Genomic DNA, 6,738 nt, shown 5'->3' on the forward strand with positions numbered 1-6,738 from the left:
TTAGTACTATACAAGTCTTAATCAAATCTACATATATGAAAGGAATTAATTCACCAATAAGCTTAGCAATCTGTGACAAAATAATTACTGATGACCCAATAGATCAAATAATTGGAATTGTTCATGGAAACTTGGCAAACGTAAATGTTAAATTCAATGCCCATCTTGGATACGCTATACCTTTATCAACTGAAAATCTTGGAAGATCTATAAGTTTGGCTTATAAATTTCAAAGAAAGAATCTAATGGAACAAGATGACGAACCATTTTCAATTACATATGCAATAAATTATGTTTTAACAAATAGCCATCATAGTATAATATTTAAAAACAGAGAAAGAATTTATGTTGATGAATTATTTCAGAAAATTGTAAAAACAGAAATACCAAAATATAAAGCTATTGAAAACCCAGTTCAATTATTAAAAGAACCATCAGGAAAATTAGTTTCATCGAATTTTCAAATAAGAGAATCTAAAATTAATAGCCCTTTAAGTTTATCTAAGTTAAAAATTAAAGAAGAAAATTCTGAAATAAAAGAACTAACAAAAAAGTCGAAAAATTAAATGAAACCCTAAACATTAAATTATGACAATAAATAAAGAAGAAATATATGTAATTTATCAAGACAAGAAACAAGAGCTCTTTGAAAGATAAAATCATTCGAATTATTCTGAAATAAATCAAAGAGCATTTGAAGCCCTAAAAATAATCTATGACAAGTTGAAAAGAGAGGTTGAAGAACTAGAAAAATTAATAGAATCTCTAGAAAATAGTGATGAATCGATGATAGAGTTTGCAGAAATTTTAAAATGAAGCATAAAAAGATTGAAAAACTAGAAAATAAAATAAAAAGAAAAAGGACGAGAAAATTTAAAAGTAAAATAAAGGAGTGTAAAAGGGAATTAAATAATCTTCAAATTGAAATTAATGATCTTATAATAAAAATGATAGAAATAAGAATAAATATAAACAAATTGGAATTCAACTTAAAAAATTTATAAATGCCTGGAAAACCATATTATGACTTAAAAGAATTAAAGCTGTTAAAAGAAAAAATGGAAAATGAAATTGAAAAATTAAACAGATATTTAGAAACAAGAAAAAATGTAGAAATAAAAGAAGTTATTGAGGATTTAAGAAATTATATTAAAGAAAAAGACAAACAAATAAAAGATTTTATATACAATAATCCATGCAAAAAAGAATATTATAAACTAAAACAAGATTGAAAAGTTATAAATGAAAATTATAAATATACAACAAGGACTAGAAATAAATGCAAGAGAAATAGTAGAAATGGTCAATACTTTAAATTATGAATTTACCACCAATTGAATCTATACAAATTATAAACTTATTCAAAATAAAATATGAAGAATTAATAGAAATTTTGAAAAAGTCGACGATAAAAAATTGGTATCAGAGCTAAGTTAACGATTAAGGGTAACACTTTCTCTTTAAGCAACACTTTTTAGTGATACGCTTTTAAATCAATAAAACAAAAATCTGTAAATCTGTATAGATTTACATCTTTACAGTAGATGGACCCTTTTTAAAATAACTACTACTTGCTATTTTCTAGATTTTATTGAAAAGGTAGCAGAAGTTTGAAAAATAATATAAAACTCAATTTTAATCCAAATGTACTAGAACCAAAATTGAAACGAAACTTAGAGTTTCTAGAATAATCTTATTAAGGAAAAACGCTCGTGCGCGAATATTTCACAATGTATATCCATGTTGCTAGGGAGTAAGGTGCTAAGTAAAAAAACTCACAAGAAAGCCACGGTTTTATCTGCCTAAATGGATTATTAGGAATCAGAAAAATATAATTTTTAATTTTTTGTGACCTTAGTCTATCACGGTCATGTGGATATAAATTTTGCATGATTCACAGATCATTTGATATTTTTAGTATAGAAAAACAATTGAAACGTCAGCAACGTTTTAGAGTAAAAGTTCAAAAAAAAGTATAAGAAAGTCTAAATATTTGAGAAAATATTAAAAGTAGTGATCCTTAATTCCTTATAGAAGAAAAGATACAGAATTAAAAAATTCAACAAAGATAAGAGCTAGTTCTAAGATGACTTATGTCTTCAGTAAAAAATACATATTGACTGGGTAGAAAAACTTCGTCTGAAAAAAAATACAGATTGGACAAAGAACTCAGTTAAAAAAAACATACTAACTAGGTAGAGTTATTAGGTAAGAACACTCACTTTAAAGGAGAGTGGCATCTGATTGATATAGATTTTCCCATATGATACCCTATTTCTCACTAAATGCACATTCGTTATAGCAATATTCTTATTATAATTTTAGCTTAGTTGACATGGATAAATTTGTGTGACTTTGGTATCTAACTTACATAGAGACACCCATATCATACCTATGCTGACTGATTTAGTGGAGAAATCATATTCAGAATTCGTCCTGAATAATATTGAGTGTGGATAGTTAATCGATGCATGAATTTATGATCTCCACTAAAGACAGATATGCATCATCTTATTTGCGCATTTGCATTTGCTTATGTTTGTTTACTGTTTATCTTCTTTGTGTGTATGCTATCTATTTTCTGTGATTTATATGTTTGTCTGTTTTCTTTTTAAACTGTATCCATTGAAAAGTGAGAGTTTAAGATAAAATAAGATTGGTATAGACCCCAAAAAAGGATGCCAAGAGAAAGTGATACCCGTGTCGCAATTATGGAAAGGAGAGAAGAGAGTTAGCATATATAACAAAACCTACGGTAATTAAGAATACACCTAAGCTACCACGCTAGAATCAAGAACTCTAGGATTCACAAATGTTCAGTCTTCGCAGTGACACGTTGGAACCATATCGGTTCTCATCCCCTTTCCTTCTACATTTTCCCCTACGGATGGAGCATTTGGATATGGTCAGCCCACGGGATGCTATTCGTCGAGCTGCCAGAAGACCACGTGTTCGCTGACTGCGCCCTCGACGTCGAGATGTTTGTTGACCAACCGCTTTTATTCCTTAGATTTTGTTTTCCCTCATTCTTGTAGTACTCTTTGAGGGATTAGCACTTGATATTTTCTTTTGCTAGCCTAGATGATGCTTAGGGGTTTGCTACAGGGGCCAGGTGTTCGAAAAGTCGCTAGTTTGGACAATCTGTATATATAATTATGTATATATATCTGGGTCCATCTACTGTAAAGATGTAAATCTGTACAGATTTATAGATTTTTGTTTTATTGATTTAAAAGCGTATCACTAAAAAGTGTTACTTAAAGAGAAAGTGTTACCCTTAATCGTTAACTTGCCTCTGATACTAATTTTTTATCGTCGGCTTTTTCAAAATTTCTATTAATTCTTCATATTTTATTTTGAATAAGTTTATAATTTGTATAGATTCAATTGGTGGTGCTTTATTTAAATAATTTGTAAATTCATAATTTAAAGTATTGACCATTTCTAATATTTCTCTTGCATTTATTTCTAGTCCTTGTTGTATATTTATAATTTTCATTTATAACTTTTCAATCTTGTTTTAGTTTATAATATTCTTTTTTGCATGGATTATTGTATATAAAATCTTTTATCTGTTTGTCTTTTTCTTTAATATAATTTCTTAAATCCTCAATAACTTCTTTTATTTCTACACTTTCTCTTGTTTCTAAATATCTGTTTAATTTTTCAATTTCATTCTCCATTTTTTCTTTTAACAGCTTTAATTCTTTTAAGTCATAATATGGTTTTTCAGGCATTTATAAATTTTTTAAGTTGAATTCCAATTTGTTTATATTTATTCTTATTTGTATCCTTTTTATTATAAGATCATTAATTTCAATCTGAAGATTATTTAATTCCCTTTTACACTCCTTTATTTTACTTTTAAATTTTCTCGTCCTTTTTCTTTTTATTTTATTTTCTGGTTTTTCAATCTTTTTATGCTTCATTTTAAAATTTCTGCAAACTCTATCATCGATTCATCACTATTTTCTAGAGATTTTATTAATTTTTCTAGTTCTTCAACCTCTCTTTTCAACTTGTCATAGATTATTTTTAGGGCTTCAAATGCTCTTTGATTTATTTCAGAATAATTCGAATGATTTTCTCTTTCAAAGAGCTCTTGTTTCTTGTCTTGATAAATTACATATATTTCTTCTTTATTTATTGTCATAATTTAATGTTTAGGGTTTCATTTAATTTTTCGACCTTTTTTGTTAGTTCTTTTATTTCAGAATTTTCTTCTTTAACTTTTAACTTAGATAAACTTAAAGGGCTATTAATTTTAGATTCTCTTATTTGAAAATTCGATGAAACTAATTTTCCTGATGGTTCTTTTAATAATAGAACTGGGTTTTCAATAGCTTTATATTTTGGTATTTCTGTTTTTACAATTTTCTGAAATAATTCATCAACATAAATTCTTTCTTTGTTTTTAAATATTATACTATGATGGCTATTTGTTAAAGCATAATTTATTGCATATGTAATTGAAAATGGTTCGTCATCTTGTTCCATTATATTCTTTCTGTGAAATTTATAAGCCAAACTTATAGATCTTTCAAGATTTTCAGTTGATAAAGGTATAGCGTATCCAAGATGGGCATTGAATTTAACATTTACGTTTGCCAAGTTTCCATGAACAATTCCAATTATTTGATCTATTGAGTCATCAGTAATTCTTTTATCACAAATCGCTAAGCTTATTGGTGAATTAATTCCTTTCATATATGTAGATTTGATTAAGACTTGTATAGTACTAATATGAATCCATCCAATTTTAGATCTTTTTTGTTGATCCTTAATTTTCTCAATCTGTTTACTCAATTCTTCATCATTTATCAAAGCTATTTCAAGTTCTCCATTGGCGGATTTTATCTTTATAGGGGCTTCAAGTTACCTTTCTGGAGAAAAACTTCCTTTATTTAGTATATTTTACATAAGATGTTTTTATCTCCAGAGGGGAGATTATAGATATTAACTCCAGAGGGGAGTTTAAAACTATTTTTTCCTAAGGGAATTCTTTTTTTAGACTACAGAATCGCCTGGGCAGCTTCCTCCTTGCTCTCCTAGCATATGAGTACTCTTAGCCTTCTGCTTTCTGTTTTCTGATGCTTTCTACAATTGCCTAAGCATCCTATTTATAATAGTTAGGTTTGATGGACAATTCCCATCCTTACCCTTCTTATGACGTCATTGCTTACGTCATTGTTTGTTTTCTTGCACCAGCTACATTGTTGGTGCTCCATGACCTAAGTGCTTACGTCACTATGCAATAATGTTAAGAGATGCTTCAGATGCACTGTCCTCCTCTTTTATCATGTGACCTTCAGATGCATTGTCTTCTTCCTTCATCATGTGAGTTGATTCTGTTTCATTATTGCTTTCTTCATATATCTCTGAGGCACATAGCTGGCACTTGTGGTCTTCTCTGTCTTTTATCAAATAGCAGAGATTCCTCTTTATCCCTTCATGAAGCTTTTCTAAAAGTCCAGATAAGTTGTAGAATGCTGATTCAAATTCCACCAAGAGTCCCATCTCTCTTTCTTCAATTTCATTTCTTTTACTAGACACAAGCAGAGTATTTCTACTTTTATAATTAATCCTTGCGCGAGATTCCTTCGTTATTTTTTGAGTTCTTTCAAAGACCCTTGCTAATGTGCTGGCTAGCCTTCCTTCATGACTGTAAATTGTTAAATCTTGAATCTGATCAATTGGTTGAAAATTTCCTGGGAAGACGGACATGAATATTACTTGGTGTGCTGGAACCAAGCATTCTTCTTCTTCATTAAAAATAGGTTGACTGCTTGTAAATTTTAGGGATATATCCCTCGGATTTACATTGTCAATCATATTTTTAAATATCTTTACTGCATCAACGAATCCTGCAGGAAACTCACTAATAATTTTTAGATCATTAAAAATTAAAATTGTATCAATTAATCCATACTGGAAAAACTGATAAGTGTCAGACGGGGAAGCATTTGGAAATATAACCAGCTTTGTTAGCTGTTCTTTGGCAATAGGATAATATCCCAAAATTGCCCTTTTTTCTTCAGTCCAATTCAGGACTATGTTAAGGGTTTCTCTGAGATTTGTTCTACAGACCCTTTTCTTTTCCTTGATTTCAGCCCTTGTAGGAATGTTTCTTATTATCCATGTTCTCTGGGTTTGAATTGGAGCTTTATCTGCTCTTTTTAGGGTTTGCTCTGGATGGAGAGCTTCATATTCCCTAAAAGATTCCTTTTCCTCTTCCAGTGTTAGAAACCCTCCTTTATGAATTATCCTTGATTGATGTGTGAATGGTGCTGCTTTTTCCCAGGCACCATATACTCCTTTCATGGGGCCATTATAAATTACATAATATTTTTTATCTTGGGTAGATTTTTTAATAATTTCAGCAATTATTTTATTTTCTGAAATTTTTTCTTCACCTGATTTGTCCACCATGCTTAGCTGGTTGAACTCTGATGGTTTTGCTTGTTGTGTTGATTTCATTATCTCAATGGCCTTCTTGAGAGATTGGATCTGTGTCCTTATTTGCTGGCAATGCCTGCATTTTTCGAGTTCTTGCTCATATTTTTGAATTTCTTGATCTAATGCGTTTTAGACGAACTCCATTCTCTTGTTAATGTATCTGCAATAACATTTTTGTCACCTTTAATATATTCAATTTTTATTGGATATTGTAACAAAAATAATTGCCATCTTACCAATCGCCCATGATTATAATCAACTTTTAAATTATATCTATGAAAC

Source organism: Arachis duranensis, chromosome 2 (assembly GCF_000817695.3).
Source record: "Arachis duranensis cultivar V14167 chromosome 2, aradu.V14167.gnm2.J7QH, whole genome shotgun sequence".
NCBI lineage: Eukaryota > Viridiplantae > Streptophyta > Magnoliopsida > Fabales > Fabaceae > Arachis > Arachis duranensis.